Source organism: Urocitellus parryii, chromosome 12 (genome assembly GCF_045843805.1).
Source record: "Urocitellus parryii isolate mUroPar1 chromosome 12, mUroPar1.hap1, whole genome shotgun sequence".
Taxonomy (NCBI): Eukaryota; Metazoa; Chordata; class Mammalia; order Rodentia; family Sciuridae; genus Urocitellus; species Urocitellus parryii.
In genome coordinates, this window is record NC_135542.1 from 37,521,904 (window position 1) to 37,543,947 (window position 22,044).

The 22,044-nt window shown below is 46.2% G+C and overlaps 1 non-coding gene across 1 annotated transcript; it reads right to left on the bottom strand.

The window, feature by feature from the left end:
- Nucleotides 1-7,063: 7,063 nt before the first annotated feature.
- Nucleotides 7,064-7,166, bottom strand: LOC113176151 (U6 spliceosomal RNA). The gene has a single exon (XR_003300042.1). It is a non-coding gene; the product is annotated as a U6 spliceosomal RNA (small nuclear RNA).
- Nucleotides 7,167-22,044: the final 14,878 nt, after the last annotated feature.

Consider the following 22,044-nt stretch of genomic DNA (forward strand, 5'->3'; position numbering starts at 1 on the left):
AACTTGGTCACTGCCACATCTGATTCCTTGATTTGAGCGTGTGGGACACTCACTGCCGGGGCTGCCTGTGGATAAGCCACGTGTTTACTGTTGTCTTCCTCCTTTCCAGCGTGGCCAATTGCTACTGGAGAGGACCACGTGCAACAGGCACAAAAGGGACAGACACCTGACTAAAGCCTCTTCACTTTGTGACCACGGTTCCTGGTCACGTGATGGTGGTGGGATTTGTGGTGACAGCAAGTATTTTTCCACATTTCTGAGTGCCAAGTCTTGGCCTCTGATAGCATTTGTGGAAAAGTTCAGGCAGGAAAACCATTACACACCCCAGAGTTCTTTGAAGGCGAGTTTCATCACGGGCCAGGATTTTGAATAGAGAGTCCTGTTCATTAACAAGGAAGAATATTTCTGACCAGTCAGGGTTCCTTCCGTTTCTGAGTCTGTTCAGTCTCACTTGAATTCTGCTTCACTCAGAAGGGTCTGTACTGTCCCCTGTCTGTACTGTCCACACAGGCGGCTGTGTGGGATGGCAACCTGTGGCCATAGGCCTGCTCCCACAAGTAAACAGTGAACTGCCTAAACCTCACAAATCCCACCACCACCACGTTGCTTCCAATCCTTCCCAGGAATCCCTAAAACCCCCCACACCGTGATCCAGCCACAAAAAGAGGTGGGGGCTCAGCTCTGCTGCTCTGACCCGCTATTGGAGAGTGAGGCATTTTGACTGTCACTCCTGGGCAGTGGGGTTTGGGTCTGATGCACTGAAGCCCTGCTGTGATGGGTTCCCAGCAGCGAGAGCTGCAAGGGAATGTCACTTCAGAAGGAGGAGGCAGGCCGCTGGCTGGTCCTACAAGGGGACAGTAAGAGGTTGAGGAACTCACGGTGGCACTTGAAGGGTGAGATGAGACCAGGTGACTCTACTTGTCAGAAAGCTGGGAGGCCGTGGCAGACAGAGAGCTCTAGAGAGAGAGCAGAGGGGGTTGCTCCCAGGTTTAACTCCTTTGCTGGCTCCCCTCACCCCAGGGTATACCCAAAGCCCTAGGTGAGGAATCCAGTTCCAGTTCTGGCTCTTGCTGACCTCTGCCCTCCCTTCTGGGTGTGCTTCTGATCTCTCCCTGGGACGTCCTACCTGCTTTGTTACTGACAAGGATCTATCATCCTTTAAGAAGAAGGTCTATTCTTTTTTGCACTGGGGATTGAAAAGTGGTAAAGTGCATTTTACCACTGAGCTACATCCCCAGCCCTTTATTTATTTATTTATTTATTTTTACTTTGAGACAAGTTCTTGTTAAGTTGCTTAGGACCTCACTAAACTACTGAGGTTTTCTCAAACTTGTGACCTTCCTGCCTCAGCCTACTGAGTTGCTGGAATTACTAGGCATGTACCACCACACCTGGTGAAGGCTTTCCCCTTCAAATTTCTCCTAACTCTTTTTCAAACCATCCTGAGCCCAGGGTCACCATCTGCCCCACACATCCCTGAAATGCTTCTGGATGATTCAGGAAGAGACATCCTGAGTCAAGGGTGCAGGTGTCCTTGGCCCTCTCCCCTTGTCAGTGAAGGTCATGTCAGACCACAGTCTGCACAGTGTCTGTCCCATGCTGCCAACTACCCCCGCAATGCACACTTGTGACTGATGAACCTGCGTTTGACCTTCTGTCCTCCTTGGCAACCTCCGTTTCTCTTCTGTGCTGCTTCCCACGGCCCATGAGCTCAGCCAAGACAGGACCTGGGATGTTGGTTTCTGTATCCCAGGCTCCTAGCCAAGTAACTGCCCCCAGGGTAAGTTGTCCCCATGAATGTTTGCTTAAAGGAGAAAGAGCTAAGGGGAAAGAGGAGGTCTAGATAGAGCAAAACCACCTGCCACCCCATCCCCAGTCCTCTGGAGCTGGCTCGTACATGCACAGGGGCAGCAATGGAGGAAGAGCAGAGGGTAGGCACAGCGGGGACTGGTCTCAGCCTCCTGGCTGTGAGGAGGGCTCCTCACCAGACTCCCACCACCATCTAGCCCACAAAGCCTCAGCTTGTATTCAAGGTACAAGGAGGAGATAAGTCAGGGGGAGTTTGAGAAGGGAATCACCCGGATGCAGGGAGCTTGACCCTTCAGGGTACCAACCTCAGAGTTTAAGGAAAGAGAAGGGAACCTCCCCGGGATGGTGTCCAGCACCTCCTCAGAGAAAGAAGATGCCACTGGATATGTCAGAACTGTACCCGCTTTCCTGAGCCCTGTCCCAGGCTGGGGCCGCAGAGAGGAACAAGGATCCCCTGCCCTTGGGAAGCTCCTAGGTCACTGGAGTCATAATTAAACCTATCATAGTACAATTCAGCACATACAGGAGGAAAAGTTGGTCTACGGTGCTGAGGTAGCCACTAAAAGAAGGGATTGGATAGACACTTACGGGTAAGAGGAAGGGAGGTCAGGAGAACTTGCCCAAGGAAATGGCACCTAACTTGGGCTTTCAAGGATGAACGTGTTAGGCCAGCCAGTGCAGGTGGGAGGGAACCACTCATGCAAACACAGAGAGTCATGGGGAAGGATGACAATCCTGGGAGCTTCAGGTATGAGGCAGGGAGAAGGCTGAGGTAGAAGGCAGGAGTGAGACTATGAAAAGATGGAAAACAGGCAAATTCTAGAAAGCTAGAACTTACTTGTTATATTCATTCAATTCACATTTATTGAGCTCCTATATGCGAAACACTTTTCTTCTTGTCTTCCCAGCAATCCTTATTTGTGTCTGTTACTAACTAATGGGCACGTGTCAAACACCAGGACACCATGTCTGGACCCATTAAAGAGGAAACTGAAACTCAGATGAGTCCAAAGGGTTATCTGAGAGCCTCTGGTTAGTTTGCAGCAGAACCAAGACTTGAAACGAGATCTCCAAATCTCCAGTCCATCCCAGTTCTCACACTGTGTGCAAGCAAGCCCACTGGAGCAGAGGCTGTTTCAAACGTATAGAGAGCCAAGGTGGGCCATGAAATGATACTCAGCACAAAGATTCCAGAATTTCTCGTGATATTCGGAAAACTAATGGAATCCATGACTTGTTGATCAGGCTTCCATTGCACAGGCATAAGCAGAATTCTCAGTTTGAAAAAAAAGTGCTGGTAAGCACCCAGTCATCCTTCCTGTGGAAACCCACCCTTGAGGTTGGCCTGGCACTTGCTCAATAGTGTCCCAGTTTGCAAACAATCCACCTGCAGGTATTGATCCCTTTCTGGGTTCTCTCACTGATGTTAACTGTCATTGAGTGAATTGTTTCAGCCCCCACCCCCTCCCCTGTTCTTTTTCAAAGTCACCTTATGATGCCATTGATTCCATCAGCATTCTTTGCAGGCTGCAGACTTATTGGTTTGCAGAGACAGCAAATATTGGGAGACCAGAATTACTGTGCTCCTGGCGTTCCTGGAAAGTGACTAGGTGGGGTTTGCAGAGACAGAAGTGAGGGGCAGAAGAGACTTGTGTCTGGGCAGAGACCATGAGAAGGCCTCCCCTACCCCCCTACCCCCTGGGATTGGCCCCTAGGTTTGCAGCTACTGTGATGGTATCTTCCTGCCTCTTCCCTCCCACACCACTCCAGGACACCACCTTTATATCTGGGAGCCCGAGCTGGAAGTCAGGAGGCAGCCCCTCTGCCCTTCTGCTTGGAATAGGACTCAGACGTGCGTGCTGGGGCCCTAGTTGTGTAGTTAGTGGGTAATACCTAGGCTTGATGTCAGACTGACAAAATTCACATCTCAACTATCCCCTTTACTACTTATAGGATCTTGAGAAGGTTACCTGCCTCTTCTAAGCCTTTGTTTTTGCAATGAGTGCAGGATTGAACCATCTAATATGGTAGCCATTAACTACAAGTGGCTCCTGAACACCTGAGATGTGCAGCAAATGGAACATGCATTCTAGATTTCCAGATTTCTTTGGACAACAGACACTGGAGATATGCACAGCTTTGTCAAAACCTGGCCAGGGGGCTGGGGATGTGGCTCAAGCGGTAGCGCGCTCGCCTGGCATGCGTGCGGCCCGGGTTCGATCCTCAGCACCACATACCAACAAAGATGTTGTGTCCGCCGATAACTAAAAAAATAAATATTAAAAAATTCTCTCTCTTCTCTCCCTCTCTCTCTCTCTCACTCTCCAAAAAAAAAAAAAAAAAAAAAAAACCTGGCCAGGAAGCTGTCCTCCCACCCCTCCATAGTCAAGGGACAGCAGAGTATGAAAGCCAGGCAGATGCTGCAGATGGCAGCTGCTGCTGGTGTAGTCTGGGCCCTTTGGAGGTAACTGGGGTTGGGGGTAGGTTGCAATGGGGTGTGCATTGTGCTGACAGGAGCTTCTATTCCTGGCTCTGCCACTAACTGCATTCACATCCCTGGGTGACTTCGACAGCTATTCCTTCCACTCCTTCCACACCTAAATGTACTCGGCAGGAAACTAGACTTGCCTCCCAGGGCTCCAGCCAAGATAAAATAAGCTAACACCTCTGAGGTGTTTAGCATTGTCCTGGAACCTGGCAAACACAAGATAAATATTAGCAATTGCTCCCCCAGGCCCAGCTCTCCCACCCTACTCCCCTAGGGCTGAGCAGCAGCAAGTTCTCTCTGGATATCCTGATTATTCTTCTGTCTCCTCCAATACTAGGCACCTTCTTTTTCACATACACTTGGAAAATACTGCTCCTTTGCATGTATCTTGGAGGTGAAGTTTTTTCAGGAACTGAGGTTGATGTGTCAGTATTTGTTGAGGTAAATTTGAGGCAAAAGGCCAGGGGGCAGTGACTATCCACTTTTGATACTGACTTCAGTGAAGGATGGATGAAGGTCAAATAAAATTACAGGTGCTCACACTTATACATTGCTTGTAAATTAGGACAACTACTTTAGAAAGCAGTATGGAGATTCCTTAAAAGGCTAGCATAGAACTACCAGGTGACCCAGCCATCCCAGTACTTGGTATTTATCCCAAAGATCTAAAATCAGCATACTATAGTGATACAGCCACATCAATGTTTATAGCAACACAATTCACCATAGCCAAGTTTTGGAACTAGCCTAGGGGCCCATCGTCAGATGAACAGATAAAGAAAATGCGGTATTTATATACAACAGAGTTTTACTCAGACATAAAGAAGAATGAAATTATGTCATTGGTGGGTAAAGGATGGAAGTGGAGAATGTTAGCTAAGTGAAACAAGCCAGACTCAGAAGGTCAGGGGTAGGATGGTTTCTTTCATATGAAGAAGAGAGAGAGGGAGAGAGAGAAAGAGAGAGAGAGAGAGACACTATATGTAAAGGAATTTTTTTTTTTAAAAAAGGGGGTTGATTTCGTAAAAACAGAAGATCAATAGCGTGGAGGAAGGAGATCAAGAGGGAAGGATGAGGAGGGGGCATGGGGAAGTACTGGGGAATGAAATCTACCAAGATATGTTGTGCCTATGTATGATTACACCATGTGAATCTCTCATGTGTGTATGATTATCAGGCACTAACTAAAACAACAGTAATAGGAGGAGATCAGTAGAGTCCAACCAGTGGATGAGGGAGGGAGGAGAGAAGGAAAGGGGGAGCTATGGGGGAGGAGTGATCAAATTACATTATGTGCACACACAAATATGGCCCACTGAATCTCATTACTATGTATATAATACACCAGTTAAAAATATGCCAATTAAAACAAATGGAAAAGAGAAAAAAAGAGGGTCTTGAGAAGAAAAGACCCTGATTTAAAAAAAAAATCCCAGGTGCTCAGAGCAGGAAGTGGGATTAGAGTCCATTTGGGCCTTTGGTTCTCAGTATTTCTTCTATGTGAAGTCACACCCAGAAGAGGCCCCTGCAGAACTCCGTGGGCTGAAAGAGCCTTTTGATACATGTGGATGTTCCCTCCATCCTGGGCAGACCGGAGGCCTTTTGACCACACACTTCAGGGATACCATATCCATCTCACTAAGAGCTAGTGTTGGGTACAGAATCTGGAGGGTTTCATCTCTCCAGCTCTGGAACTCTTTTAAGATTAGATTTTCAGTTTTCTTAGTTTCTATTTGTGCATTTCATTTATTAAGCAAATATTTATTTATTCAGGGGTTGATAAGTACATGTTTATATAGAATTTGCTAGTTCAGACATATATGAACATACATATTATATGTGTATCCCAGTATAACAAAGCAATCAAGGGCATGGACCATGGCTCTAGATATGGGTCATGTCATTTTGGGGAAATTTCTTAACTTCTCTGTGCCTCAGTTTCTCCTAGTCTGAAGATGAGGGTGCCTAAGAGTACCTACCTCAAGCTTGTGGTGGGTCAGTAAGTGGAGACTGTGGGTGTGTGCACACGAGTGTGTGTGTGTGTGTGTGTGTGTGTCTGTGCATGCCAGGGGGTGGGCTCCAAGACCCTCTGGGATCCAGTACTGAGGTGGATTAGAAGTCTCAGGCAGCAGAGCCATGCGGAAGAAGAGCAGGGACTCTCCTGTGCCCAAGCTGGCCACAGGCCTACAGAAGAGGCCAGAGCAGCATTCTTTGGCCTTTAGCTCCCTTCTCAGTGTTCCTGCAGCGAATTCTTCCTAAGGTGGAAAGTGAGGGACCTGGAGGAAGACGTTGCTGCAGGGAGAAGGCAGGCAGCCTCGACACCCCGTCCAGCTCCCTCCCACCAGCTGTAGCTCTGCTGCCCCTGAAGATGCTCATTCTAGAGTCACACTGGACCTTGACTTTTTCCTACTAGTTTAGGAATGTATTCATGCGTGTATTCAAATTTTTAATTTTTTTTTGGTTCTGAAGATTGAACCAGTGCTTTACCATTGAGCTACATCCCTAGCCCTTTTTATTTTTGATTTTGAGACCGGTCTTGCTAAGTCACCCAGGTGGCCTTGAATTTGTAATCCTCCTGCCTCAGCCTCCTGAGTTGCTGGGATTATAGATGTGTGCCACTGTACCTGCCTTGATATCTTATTTTTAAATAACAGCTTTATTGAAATACAGCCAGTGTATTTCAATAAAAGTATTTCAGTCAATGCTTTGTAGCATATTCACAAAACTATGTGACTACCATTGCAATCAATTCTAGAACTTTTTAAAAAAAATACAGAATGCTTTACAAATTTGTGTGTCATCCTTGCACAGGGGTCATGCTAATCTTCTCTGTATAGTTCCAATTTTAGTATGTGCTATTGAAGCAAGTATTCTAGAACATTTTTATATCCCCAAGAAGAGACCCTGTACCTCTAGCAGTCACTCCCCTCAGCTCCTGGAAACTTCTAACCTCTCTCTCTCTCTCTCTCTCTCTCTCTCTCTTTTTTTTCCTCTATGGATTTGCCTATTCATACAAATGGAATTATACAACATTCGGCCTTTTGCAAATGGCTTCTTTCACTGAGCATAATGTCTCCAAGTCTTATCCACATATTGCACTTTGTTTGTTTTGACTGGGTAATAATATTCCATTGTGTAGCTACCCCACGTCTTGTTTATCCACAATGAATTATGAACAATTCTGCTTTGAGCATTTGTGTTTTCATGTGTGCATGTGCTTCCATTTCCCTTAGATTTTCTGGGGGGTAGAATTACAGGGATGGATGGAAACCACACTCAGCTTTGAGGAACTGCACACTGGTTTCCATGCTGGCCGGCCCCATTTTACACACCCACCAGCCGTGAAAACGGACTCCAATTTCTCCCCATTCTCATTAGCACTTATTATTATCTATCTGTCTGATGTGTGGCTGCCTTTTGATGTGTCCTGCAGGGGGTGGGGCTGTCAGTGGTGTCTTGTGTGTGTGTGTGTGTGTGTGTGTGTGTGTTTTACTATTTTTGTAGATGGAGAGAATGCCTTTATTTGCTTTTTTTTTTTAAATGTGGTGCTAAGGATCGAACCCAGTACCTCATACATGCTAGGCAAGTGCTCTGTCACTGAGCTGCAGCCTCAGCCCCTTGTTGTGGTTTTGATTTGCATTTCCCAGAGGTCAATGGAAAACGTGGCTTTGCTTTTTACTTTTTGTGCTCTCAGGTGATAAGGCATCAGGTCTGGAAGGAGCTTCTTTATCACTGGTCCAACTCAATCACTTTATAAGTGGAAAAACCGAGGTTCAGAGCAGACAAGTGACTTGCTTACAGGCATCATACCATCTTGCCACCAGTCAGGGGCCAGCCTGGGGTGGAACTTGGGGTTTCTGAGTCCTAGACCAAGATTTCTTTTTCCTTCATCTCTACCAGAGGACAGGTGCTGGGCCCCTCTAGGGCCATCCCCCACCTTCTGCACCCTGCCCTGTGCCCAGGGAGGCTGACCCCTGTGAACTGTGTCACAGTTCCTCTGACCTCAGTTTCCCATTGGGCTCTGCCAGGGGGAGGCCCCATCGGGAGAGGGAAGGCAGGGGGAGTGGAGGCCAGGCCTCTGCCTGCTGCTCCACTTAGCTGCTTCCCTGTACCCAAAGCCAGAGCTTCCTCATGGGTCAGCTCCTTTCTCTGGGTTCAGGGAATCATTTTCTCCCTTTGCCCCTCCTGGACTAGAGGTGGTAAATGCTCCTTATCTCTTGCACTGCAGTGGTTTCTTGTTGGATTTCCTAAGTCCTTACCCTCCACTTGGTAAATAGTTCTTGGTTAAGTTCTCCTCCAGTTATCCAATTTGTACATCTGTTTTCTGATCTCTGCCTCACTACCCACCGGCCCACCTGCCCATGGCCCGTTCGGACATCGAGTGCTGAGTTCCTCAGGGATGCTCAGCACAATCAGCAGACACTGAGAGCCAAGTGCTCAGAGGTGGCCAGTGCTGGGCCCCACGCCAGCCAAGATCGAGGGAAGTAAAGGGCCTGTCCTCCAGAAGCTGACGATGCAGTTCAGGGGTGGAATAAAATGCTCATGTCACCCTTCACACAAAGCCCTGTGTGGTGATGGCAAAGGGAGGTGGGGGGAGGGGCCTGGCCAATCACCCAGCAAGACTTGGAAAGGACTTAGGAGATACATTCTGGGCTCTGCTTCTGAGTTTTGCAGTAGTTGGAGTTTTAGCTTTCTGTTTATCTTGGGGTGGGGGAAGAGATGAGAGAAGGCAAATCAATCAACATCTGTCTCTAAACAAGGCTTACTGACTCCTGGCACGTCCTGAGAGGGTGGCTCTCTTTGGGTTCCTGACTCAGCCTCTTCTGTCCCTCTGGTCCACTAAGCAATGGTCAGGTGAAGGAAGGTGATGGGATTCCAGGTGTAGGCCCTGCCTTGGCTTCTCTAACAGCTCCCCGTATGACCTGTGAGAGCTGCCAGGGTTTCTCTTGGAAGGATTAGTGACGTTGATTCGACTCAACAGGCCCTGATGGAGCCCCATGAACAGCTCTTCACGTGCCAGACAGTGTTACAAAGATCAGACCCAAGCTTGCTCTCTGCAGCCTCTTAGCCAAGAGAATTGAGTTGGAGTCAGGGGGAGGCAGGAGATGTGCTCAAGGTGGTGCAGCCCAGCAGCAGAGTTAGCTGCGAGGTAGGGGTGAGATTTGTTTAATAAATGTACACTGAGTGCCTGCCGGGTGCCTGGTATTGTCTGGACACAGTGGAAGAGATGCAGAAGGAGGGCCCCTTGGAGGGTGAGGAGGGACAGGCTAGGAAGAAGTGTTTGAGGACACAATGCTCCATAGGCTCAACAACTGAGCCTCCATGGGCTGGCATGGGGCAGGAGCCTGTCTTTCTTTCTTTCTTTCTTTCTTTCTTTCTTTCTTTCTTTCTTTCTTTCTTTCTTTCTTTCTTTCCTTCTTTCTCTTCTCTTCTCTTTTCTCCTTCTCCTTCTCCTTCTTCTCCTCTCTCTCTCTCTCTCTCTCTCTCTCTCTCTCTCTCTCTCTCTCTCTCTCTCTCTCTCTCTCTCTCTCTCTCTCTCTCTCTCGCCCAGCACATAGTAGGTACCCAGTGAACTCAGTAAAAGTTAATTGATCTGACTTGTGGACAAGACTCTACAAAAAACAGAGATGTTGTGAACACTCTACATTCAAAATGTTACAGTAACTAGCAATCAGCAAAACCACAGGGTGGAAGAACTGCTCCCTCCTCTCTCTCTTCCTGTCTATCTCTATGGTGACCATTACCAAGACTGCTCAAGGTCAAACATGGTCAACCAAGCAGCAATACTCCAGGGACTCAAGAAACTGCATCTTAGGTTTATACCACTGCATAGAGATCATCTGTATTTCGGATGATGAAGATCTACAGATTACAGAAAAGTCTTTTTGTTATTGCACAAATGTAATAACAGCATCAAGTAACATTCTTAAGAAAGACAGACCATCCCTTTGCCCTAGAACTGATTTAATTTTTGCATTTCCCTTCCAGCTTTGTCTATATGCATATGCATTTCATGCTCAGTGGCAATCACAGTGAACACCTAATTTTGCATTCTGCTTACAATGCCTTTTATTTATTTTTAATAATGTACTTGTCCTTTCCTATGGATCCTGTGCTTAGGGCCAATCTTTGTGGCCACATCAGTTTTCCACTCAGCAACAGTCACAGAAAAGACAATGAGAGATGTTTTCACTACTTCCATTGGGTGTCTGTGAAATCTTTGTTTTTCAGAGATCTACAGACTAAGGAGTTCACAGAAGAACAGAACAGAATAGGCTTTTCATACAGATTATTTGTATAATTATCTAAATGGAGCATTTTATTTGTACAGGAGGAAACTCCCATGTAAATTGAGTGGCGGCAGTATTGGTATTACAGTCTGAGCAAACAGTATTTTAATTCTGAGTCTCGCTTCCTAGCTACGTGACCTTGGGCCACTTGCTTCATTCTCTGGTCCTCAGTTTCTATCTCTATGTAGCAAAAATGGCATCTGTCTCCTAGGAATGGGGATGGGAGGAGAGCATTAAGTGAGATAGAGACTGGGTTTTGCCCCTTGAAGCTATGGTCTCTGTGTGTAACTGTAGGTAACTCCTTGCAAGATGCTGAGGTTGGCCTCGGGCAAGCCTCTCGGATCCTCAGTTTGTACATATGCAAAATGGGCAAAATAAAGGTCCCAGTGAGACTGAATGAGATGATGAATGTGCCAGTGTCCTGGTAGTTAGATCTTCCTGCTCACCCATCTTCCTGTTTTTAAGTTCCCTCCTCCCTGGAATGTGGTGTGTACATTTGGGGGATAAGTTCTGAAGTGTATCCTACCAGTGGAGTCAGAGCAGCTATTGCCTGCCTTGAGCCAGCAGCTTTTGGGGACCACTCCCCAGGCCCCAGCTGGGCAGAGTAGGGCCAGTGACTTATCCACGTCTGTGTGCCATTCTCTCTCCAGGGCTCAGCTCCCTGGGTGCATGGGCAGGGGTGCTGAGGACACCCCTGAGAACTTGCTTCCCGAATAAAAGTGCCAGGGGTTGGGGAATGAAGGGAAGTTGGGGTCAGGACCCAGGATGGCCAGCCCAGCCCAGGCAGGCAGGGAGCCATGCAGCAGCTGCTCTGCTAGAACTCACCAGCAGGCGGTGAATGAAAATCCCCTGCCCACCTTCCTTCTCCTGCCTCCTTCTTCCCTCTCCTTCTCTCCTCCTTTCTGTCCTGTCTCCTCCCCTTTTCTCCTTTATTCCACAATGCTCATTGCCACCTATTGTGGTGCCAGTCCCCTGCAATGTCAGTGACCATGCTCTGCTCATGCTCGATGACTGTGCTCTTTAGTTCATAAGCTCCAAGACACAGGGGGATCTTCAAAGGGATGCCCGGGGCTGGTGGGGAGATTGATACACATCCTGGGTAGCACGGAAGGACCTGAGGTTATAGCCTGGAGGAGAGAAATCTCCTTGTGGGGACCTGCAAACTACCACTAAGAATCTGAAGAGCTGTCTGTTGAAAGAGGAGCAAGTTCCTCCCCCTGCCCTGAACTATAAAAGGAACGACAGGTAGAGAGATCTCAGCTCGGTTTCAGAAGGGCTCTTTCATGATCTGAGTTGTCCAGGACAGAAGGGGCTTCCCCAGAAGGTGGTGAGTTCCTTGTCACCAAAGACACTCAGGGACAGCCTGGGCCACCTGGTGGCCAGGAGCCTGGAGAGGCTCTCAGGTCCAGTCTTCCGGAAGCACCTTTCAAACTTTGAACTCAGAACAGGAGATAAGAGGAAGTTAGACTCAGCTCCTGAAACAGGCCACAACCTAAACACTGCTAATTCTGATTCTGATCTTTATCTTCAGTACCTGGCTGAGTGGGCAAGAGTAACTCAAATACTTCTTATTCCACCCTCTGAAAAGTGCTGGGAAAGTGGGAGGCAGAGCCAGCCGGGATGCCCTTCACAGGGCAGAGGGACAGGACCTGGGGATCGAAGGCCAGCCTGACTGCTCACCAACCCTGGCTCTGGGGGAGGGACCCTGGAGGGTTCTGGGTGTGCCATATGACTGGCATCCCCCTGGCAGGCCTAGGGTGGAGCAAGATTCCCTCTAAGATTCTGTAAGTTTTTTTTTTCTTTTTTTTAAAGAAACTTTTTGAAATGTTTACAGCAACAAAAACCAATTATCAAGTTTTGAGTCACCTCTCTGGCAAAAATAAGCTTTTCTGATCAATTGCTTCCATTGGGAAAGGACACAGGGAGAAAATAGTTTTCAGGTTATCTCAGACTTTCAGGTGAGACCTGAACCCCCGGCCTGACCTCGTTCATCTCCTGCTGACTTGAGACGGTCAAGGCCTCGGGGTGAGTCAGCATGGAGGCTCCCTTGTTACCAAGGATCTCTGCTCCTGCCCTCACCTACATGGAACCCAGAGGGCCCGCGACAGTCACCAGGGCAGCTGATGGAAGAAGCTTGGTTGTCATCATCTCCCAACGCTTGGGATTGAAGAGTTCTTACAGGAGGCCTTTCCCAGGGGCCTGGCTCACGGACATGGGTCTCGACGTGTCTCCACACCAAGCGGGGCCGAAACCAACAAGACCATCTCTCTGTTTCAAAAGCTGGGTCCCCCCTAGCTATTAGGCCTGGGCCCAGTGCCAAGGCCTGTGGATCTGCCCCGACTCTGCTACTTCCAGGATTCCCAAAGCATCTCCCAGTTCATCTTGTCCCCATGTAATCCCAAACAACCAACTCTGCTTTTCTAGTTCTCGAAGCACTAAGAATACTGGTTTGAGTGTGTTAGCTAAGAGAGTGAGTGTACTGACATCCTCTTAATCAGAAATCAAAAATTAGTTTTCAAGGAGGAGGTTAGGAGGAAGGCTTTAAGACAGGCCATCAGGCTCTAGGACAGGAAGGAGTGAGTGAGGTCCCCCAGATTTCCCCCACCCCCTGGCTTGAGGCCCATTGGGTCTTGCTCGAGTACTTACTGTCATTATCACATGCAGGGAAGTTAACTGATGGCTGTCATGAAGGGACCTTCTCTGGTTGCCCAGTATTTTAATTCTTTTTGTTTTGATTTGTAGATGGACAGAATGCTTTTATTTTATTTGTTCATTTTTATGTGGTGCTGAGGATCGAACCCAGGGCCTCACACATCTAGGCAAGGGCTCTGCCCTGAGCCACAGCCCAGCCCTGGTTGTCCAGCACTTTTAATCCCTAAATGCGTGTGTGTGTGTGTGTGTGTGTGTGTGTGGCAAGCGTCTCTGCTTTGCCCTCTGAACTGTGCACTTGGAGAAGGCAGGGACTGTTTCACTTGTCTTTCGACCCCCAAAAAACTGCTCAGGAAGTGAACAGGCAACAGACTGGCGTTTCCCTGAGTCTACTACTGCTTTCCTTTTTTCCCTAATGTAACTTGTGTGTATGTCTCTTTCCCTACAGAGAAGCAGAGGGAGCAGCACGCTGACCACAGCATGCCTATTACCGGGCTTCAGCAATCACCACCGTTTTGCTACTTGCTCATGTCCCCTCCCACCATTTTTCTTTTTTTATAGAGTATTTTAAAGCATACCTCAGACATCATGGAATTTCAACCATAAAGATCTCAACATATATTTCTTTTTTAAAAATATATTTTTCAGTTGTCGATAGACACAATACCTTTTTAAATTTTATTTTATTATTATTTTTTTAAATATAATTTTTAGTTGTCAATGGACCTTTATTTTATTTATTTATATGTGGTGCTGAGAATCAAACCCAGTGCCTCACACATGCCAGGCAAGCGCTCTGCCACTGAGCTATAACCCCAGCCCTAAAGACATCGGTATATATTGTCATAGAAAAGGACTTCTAAATCTCAACTACAGGCCTGGGCATGGTTGGCGTACACCTTTAATCCTAGCAACTTGGGAGGATGAGGCAGGAGGAGGGAAACATTAAGGCCAGCCTCAGCAACTTAGCAAGACTCTAACTCAAAATAAAAAATAAAAAGGGCTGGGGATACAGGTCAGTGGTAAACCACCCCTGGGTTCCACCCCCAATAGCAACAACAACAACAAAACCCTCGACTATATGCCATTTTCACATATAACAAACTTAATTTCTTATTAACAACTAATACATGGGCCATATTCTCTTTTTCCTCAATTGTCTCCAAAGTCTTATTATAGCTCAAATTAGGGTCCTTAACCCAGTAAGAGTGTCCCTGGACTGGGAGGTTCTCATTTTGCTCCCCTTCTTTTCTTGTTTTGTTTTGTTTTTAAAGGCCACTTAATGTGAAAGAATATGCCATGGGTCTTGCAGATACCCCCTAGAGTTCGGGTGTGGGTTTGGCTGGCAGCACCCCATGGTGACATTTCGCTGCCCTGGGTCCACAGAGGTTGTGGACTCACTAGGCCATTTGGCCTGGGCTGCCCAGTTTCAGAACATCTTCCATCATGGAAATTGTGTCCTGCATTAAACACTGTTGTTCTTCTTTGCTGCCCGTGTTTTCTAGTAAACAGTGCGTGTGTGTGTGTGTGTGTGTGTGTGTGTGTGTGTGTGTTGGGGATGGGGAGTGAAGGAAGAGCTAGCACTCCCTCAGCAATCCCTAACCAATGATGGGTGACTCCTCCAGCTTCCCCCGCGACTTGTGGGCTAATTCTGAGGCACATCCTTCATGGGTCTTCAGAGGGTCCCCAGCAGAACTGATCTCCATTATCCACAGTAGTACTTACCCTTTATTGGCCCTTTTGATATATTAATAAAAGATAGCAACATTTTATTATTTTATTTTATTGGTACCAGGGATTGAACTCAGGAGCACTTGATCTCTGAGCCACATCCCCAGTCTTTTTTTTTTAATTTTATTTTGTTAGAGACAGGGTCTCACTAAGTTGCTCAGGACCTCGCTAAATTGCTGAAGTTAGCTTTGAACTCATGATCCTCCTGCCTCAGCCTCCTGATGGGATTACAGCCATGCTCCACCATGCCTGGTCCACTTTTTATTATTAACACACTTTCTTTTCTTTTTTTCCCTTTCTTTCCTTTCTTTCTTTTCTTTTCTTTTTCTTTTTTTTTTTTTGTGTGTGTTGTTTTATTTAAGTTACTCCCTCACTCCTTCCTGGGACCATCACCTAAAACATCTACCTGCACCCAAATCCTTGCCTCAGACTCTTCTCTTGATGGGACCCAAGCTGGTGAATCAGGTTAGACCTGCAGGCATGGCTAGATTCAAGTTCCTTCTTATCTCTTTTATAGCAGGTCAGCTTCTTAGGTGGTGCCCTGAGCTTCCGGTTCTTCCCTTGGGGGCGTCTAATGCAGGGAGCCCATGATTCCATCAGTGGCAGACATAGGAGGGGATCACTAGTCTTAAAATGCTAGAGATCCACCTTGGAGACTCAGGAACCTTCCTCCAGGCATCTCTGTAGGCTCTTTGGAGCCAGATCTGGGTTTCCCAGAGCAGATTGCTGCTCTCTGCCTGGGGTCACAGGCTGAAGGAGGCTGGTGTTTGCTTCCTCATCATCCAAAGCTCCCAAGGCTGCAGAATTGGGCTCCTTCATCTCACCAGGGTCTTGATGTGTGAGTCATTTCTGCTCAGAGTGGTACGTTTCAAGTCCACATGGATGGGACTCTCAGTGTTACAAAAATAGAAGCTCATCAGAGGTGTGCTTTGCTTGGCTGGGTGACTGCTGACCAATTCATACGAGGCTTAGCACCTTGTAATGGAAAAGCAGAGGAGGGGGAGCAGTAGCTGGGTGAGCGTGTGTGCACACCAAGACCTTGTTTCCCCTTAGCTGTCAGAAATTACTGCCCACTTGCTATAATTTCTCCTTGTGAGGAGCCTTCTCCCTTCTGTATTCTCACCCCCTGTCCCCAGTTAGTCCCCTTGTGTCCTGAAATGTCAGAAATTAAATGTGTTCAGGTCGGAGGTGGCTCAATAAGACATGATGATTTAGTGTGTGACCCTGGAGCATTCACTGAGACACTCTAGACCCTATTTTTCTTATCTTTAAGTTGAACATAATGAAAATGTAGAAGTTAGAAGGCTTTGATTTAACAAAGCAAATGAGAGAGTGCATGATGGAAAAGGAAAGTGTAAGTAGTAAAGCCTCGTACGCAGGAGAGAGGGTATTTTATGCCTCAGTGGGAATAGATTTTCAATTCTCTCTTGGATGGGTTTTGATAGGAATTGAAAATGAGGATTGAACCACAGAGGGCCTTTCGTTGCAAACAACAGAAAAAGACTCAGGCTAATTAAAGTAGAAGAGAGGTTTATTGACAGCATATTGAGTAGCTCTTAGACTTGCCAGAAGACAGTGGAGCCAACTGTGGAAAATAATCAAGAGCTAAGAGCTCTGGGCAGTGGCTGCAGCCACACCATAGCATTGCAGTGCTGTGGCCACTGTGAACACAGGGCAGTGGCTGCTCCGTAGCTACCGTGGGCCCCTGAGCTCCCATGTCTGTGGCAGCTGGCACCTCTGACTGCCAGGCGGCTCCTGCTCCTCTTGGGCCAGCATTGGGGGGGTCAGTCTGGGAGGCAGGGCCCAGGTCATCCCCTGCACCTGGCCTGCATCTAGGACTGTGGGCCTCTGGGGTTTCTGCTTCTATCTAGGAAATAGGCTCAAGGGGGAGACACCATATCAATGAGCAGAAACAGCGGTGGGATAAGGTGGAGATCTTCGAGTCCATCAAAAGTCAGAATAAACACTGATGTTGGGGCTGGGGATGTGGCTCAAGCGGTAACGTGCTCGCCTGGCATGCGTGCAGCCCGGGTTCGATCCTCAGCACCACATACCAACAAAGATGTTGTGTCGGCCGAAAACTAAAAAAAATAAACAAATATTAAAAAATTCTCTCTCTCCCTCTCTCTCTCACTCTCTTTATTTTTTTTTTTTAAATTTATTTTTTTTAGTTCTCGGCGGACACAACATCTTTGTTGGTATGTGGTGCTGAGGATCGAACCCGGGCCGCACGCATGCCAGGCGAGCGCGCTACCGCTTGAGCCACATCTCCAGCCCTCTCTCACTCTCTTTAAAAACAAAAACAACAACAAAAAAAAAAAAACAAAAAAAACACGGATGTTATTGGGTGATTGATTATCATGGGATACAGGACTTTCTGACAGAGGTCTGTTAAAGATCTACTGTAGCAGAGCACCGTGGCAGCCACGAGCAGGCAGGACATGGCTTCTGTTTGAATATAAAACATGAACTGTGTACACTGTGAAATGTCATGTGGTGACATGGTTGGTAGCTATTGCTGACCATCTTTATGAAAACATGGGCAAATGTTTCTGACATACTGTTAATGAAAACAGAAAGAGAATACCAATTTGTATGTACACTTGATCACATGGTTGTCAAGTAAGTATGGATATGGAAGGTTATATGCAAAATGGGAAATGGATGTTTGAGGTTAAGATAATGAGTTTAGAGGTTCTTTAGATTTTTAAACATTTTTTTCCCTGTAAGGTCACTATCATGTGGCCCTTTACATTGAAAAGAAATGGAGCAAGCACTCCACTATCTGTTTTTAAAGGCAGTATAAGAACCCTTTGGGGTGATGTTAGCAGTACTGGAGACTCCAGTGGTATCCCTGTGCCAGCCTCAGACTAAACCTTCAGGTTGCATTGAGGGTTGATAAAATGCACAGCAGAGAGAAAAGGTGCCAGTGTGAGGTCACCTACCTATCTTTGCTTCCAGAGAGGCTGGTTGCTAGGACTCTAAGAGTGGCCTGTCCCTCATCAATCAACCCCACTGCAGTATCTTCTTGCAGCCCAAATGGCTCCTTTGCTCCCTGCTCTCCCAGTCCTCACAGCACAACCCCCTGACCACTACTGTGAAGCATCCTCCACCTCAGAGAGGACGGCATCAGAGATGGACATGGCTCCAACTTGCCCATGCCTGTGTCTACGGGGACCTGACTCCACCTGTCCCATCTCATGTCCTATTAGCCAGGGGCTTTGACTTGGGTGGACAGCACCCAGCTGGTGATGTGAGCCCAACGGCTGAACAGCAGTCCGCAGCTGCCTCTTGGTTTCGAGTGTGTAGAGTTGATACAACTCTTTGCACTCTGATGCCCTGCTGGCTTTGACTCCTGAAGGTTCTGTTGACTCATGAATCTAAAAGGAGACATTTACTTAAAAAGTAAACAGTTTTATGCAGCTGAGTAAACACCGGCAGAACATTTCACAGCCTCTTGGTACGTCCTGACAGACTTCCAAAATGAATGCTTGTATTTTACAGAATAAGCACAAGGCTCATTCACTCCTTCAGGATGGACAAGTGACAGTGTGTTCACAACCTCCTCTGCCACAGTGGCCTGGGCCTCTTGACTTTTGCTGCACTCCTCTCCAGCCTTACCTGGCCCCCAGGTGAGCTTCACTCCTGGGATCCGGACTTTTGACGCATTCTCCAAATGTCTCTCAAAGCCTCCTGGTCAGCACATAAAAATATAAGTTTTCATTTTCTCATCATGACTCCCTTGATATGCTCACCCATCATAAAACCCTCCTGGCAGCTGTAGCAGTGGGGACAAAGCCATTGGTTGTTCTCTGACCATGACACAAAATAGCTCATGGATTTCTCACAACCCCTGTCCTTCTTTCTCAAAGGACTACAAGCTGTTGCAAAAGTACAGCGAGCAGTAAGCATCACTAGAAACTTTCCAACCTAAGTGTGGTTTTCCTAACATTCTGGCTGTATAAAGGGAGGGACACCAGTGTTTTGCATGTCGGACCCCACATACAGAAAAGCCTTCCTTGTAAAAGACAAATGAGGGCCCACAGGGTGGCCTACAAATGTCCTGATGTACACCAGATCGTTACTGCTCAGCAGCCTGTAGGTTTCCCCTCTATGGATTTTTTTCTCTGCCATATTTGTGTGTCAGGCCACCACTGTGTCCTCTGCTCTGTTTATCATCTACTTAATACTTTATTTTAAAGAGAATCTCTTAATATGATGCCTGCTAGTTTTATTTCTTCTCTGGAACATTTATTTTTTTTAAACTGACAAAATGGTTTGTATTTGTCCCGTACAACATGACGTTCAGCTCTATTTGTTTTGATAAACTTAAAATAGCTCTCAGAACATACAGTTCACTTGTGTGCTACCTAAAATCCTTTTGCACATTGCTAGTGCTATGTACACCTCAGTGGATAAACACGGTGACCTCTGCAATAATAAAAGTTTGTTCAAGATGTAGATTTAGTGGAGAAAAAAAAGGGAGGTGAAAAATGATGCTGCACAGAGTCCTATTCCTGGGCTACTCCAGGAATATTAGAACCCTATCAATATCAAGTTCCACATTAAGTATACCCTTTTTGTAATATTTATTTTTTAGTTTTCAGTGGACACAACATCTTTATTTTATTTTTATGCGGTGCTGAGGATCGAAACCAGCGCCCCGCGCATGCCAGGCGAGAGCGCTACCACCTGAGCCACATCCCCAGCCCTAAGTATACACTTTTTATAGAAGGATTCTTTATTCATTTTTTAAGAACAAAGTATTTTCAAAAAACATTATACCTCTGAGAAAAGTTGACATTTGAACACTGACAGATATCTGATAATATTGAAGATACTTTTTTTTTTAGAGCAATTTTATATTGACAGTGAAATTGAGCAAAAAGTACAGAGTTCCCATATGACCACCCTGCAACCATGACCATTTGATACATTTGTTACAATTGATGAACAAACATTGGCCTGCCATTACCACTCCAAGTCCATAGTTCACATCTGGGTCTGCTCTTGGGTTTTGACAAATGTATGATGTCACATGTCTACCCTTATACATATATAATAGTTTCACTCCCCTAATAATCTCCCGTGCTCCATCTGTCTGCCCCTCCCTGTCCTCAACCCCCTGGCAGCACTGATCTTTATAGTGTCTCCATAATTTTGCCTTCTGGAATGTCACATGGTTGGAATAGTACCATACTTAGCTTTTTCAGACTGTCTTCTTTCACTTAGCAGTTAAAATTCTTCCATGTCTTTTGTATCTTGATAGCTCTGTTTTTGTTTTGTTTTGTTTTTTTAATGCACTGAGTCATTTCCCATCATATGGATGTACCACCATTTATCCACTTACCTTCAGAAGGACATTTTGGCTGCTTCCAAGTTTGGGCAAGTACAAACTAAATTGCTCTAAAGCATTCTTGTGTAGGTTTTTGTGTGGATGTAAGTTTTCAACTTGCTCAGATAAATATGAAGGAGCACAGTTGCTGACTCATATGGTAAAAGAGGGTTTAGTTTTGTGAGAGGCTGCCCAGCTCTTTTCCCAAGTGCGCCATCTTGCACTCCCACCAGCAATGACTGGCAGCTCCTGCTGCTTCACATTCTCACCAGCATTTGGTGGAGTCAGTGTTTTGGATTTTGGCCGTTCTAATAGGTGTGAATTGGTATCTCCTTGTTGTTTTAATATGCAATTTCCTGATGATGTTTGATGTTGGACATCTTTTCGCATGCTTATTCACCATCTGTACATCCTCTTTGGTGAGATGTCTGCTCAGATCTTTCTCCTGCCCTTCAATCAGGTTGTTCATTCTCTTCTTGTTAAATTTAAAGAGTTCTTTGTGTATTTGGAATAACAATCCTTTATTAGACACATCTTTTGCAGATATCTTCTCCCATCTGATACCTGTCTTCTCTTTCTCTTGACGGTCTTTTTCAGACAGCTACATTAAGTATTTAAATTTGAATTTCATAAAGAATATTTAAATCTTATAGTTTAAATTTAATACAATTATACATAAATTATGTAAATTATAAATGAAGTATATAACTGCAGCTTGGTTTGTTGATAGCTTGATATAATTCTGTATTTTGATTTTGTTCTATTCTTTTTTATGTTCTTGTGTTTTATGTGCAGTGCTGGAGATTGAATCCAGGGCCTAATGCATGCTAGGAAAGTGCTCTACCACTGAGATACATCCCTCCCCCCCCCCCCCCCCCACCCCGTCCTATTCTTTTTATATTTTTGAGTCAATGCTGTTTCTCTGGTTTCACACATTTTTATAAAATCTTGGAACACGTGTAGACCCTTTGCCCATGGGCCCTAATAGAGAAACTCCTTCTGTCTGACAGTCATGACAATCTTAGTGTGACACCCAGTCCTGGTATTGAAGGGCCGTAGTCCCCGTGGTCTGCTATAGATGTTGGTGATGATAGAGAGTTAGCACTGGACATGCCCATAAAGCTCATCAAACCCAATCCCCCAATTTCTAGTGCAGAAGCTGTATCCAGAGAGCAGGTGGTCATATGCTGTCATTGTGACCACCACCCTTACCACAGTCAATGCCACCATTTATCAACACCTACCAGGGTGTGTATCTGAGGCCACAGAGATACATACAGAGTTTGCAGTTTGTTAAGAGGATGGATTTTGCAGGGAGTTAGTGGCCGAGCTGTGTCTGGCTGGTGCTCATTACAGTGGACTGTGGCCTCTTCTGCTGTCAGTCACACAGGGTGGGTGTCCTCATGTGATGTGATAATTTGAATCAATAGATTTTTTTGCGGGGGAGGGGAATTGAACTCAGAGGCATTCTAAGCTATATTGCAGCTCTTTTTATTTTTAATTTTTTTAAAGTTTGAGACAGAATCTTGATAAGTTGCCCAGGCTGATCTCAAGGTGCACTTGGCACATGGTCTGCCTTGGCTTCATGAGTAGCTGGGATCTCAACTATAGATCTTAATAAATAAAATGATCATGTCTTTGACAATATCTGTGATCTTGGCTCAGTGCTTAGTACAGGTGTTCTTGTGTTATCTGGGCTGGGTGACAGACAAGATGAGTTATTCAAGAAAGCCTAGAGAAGG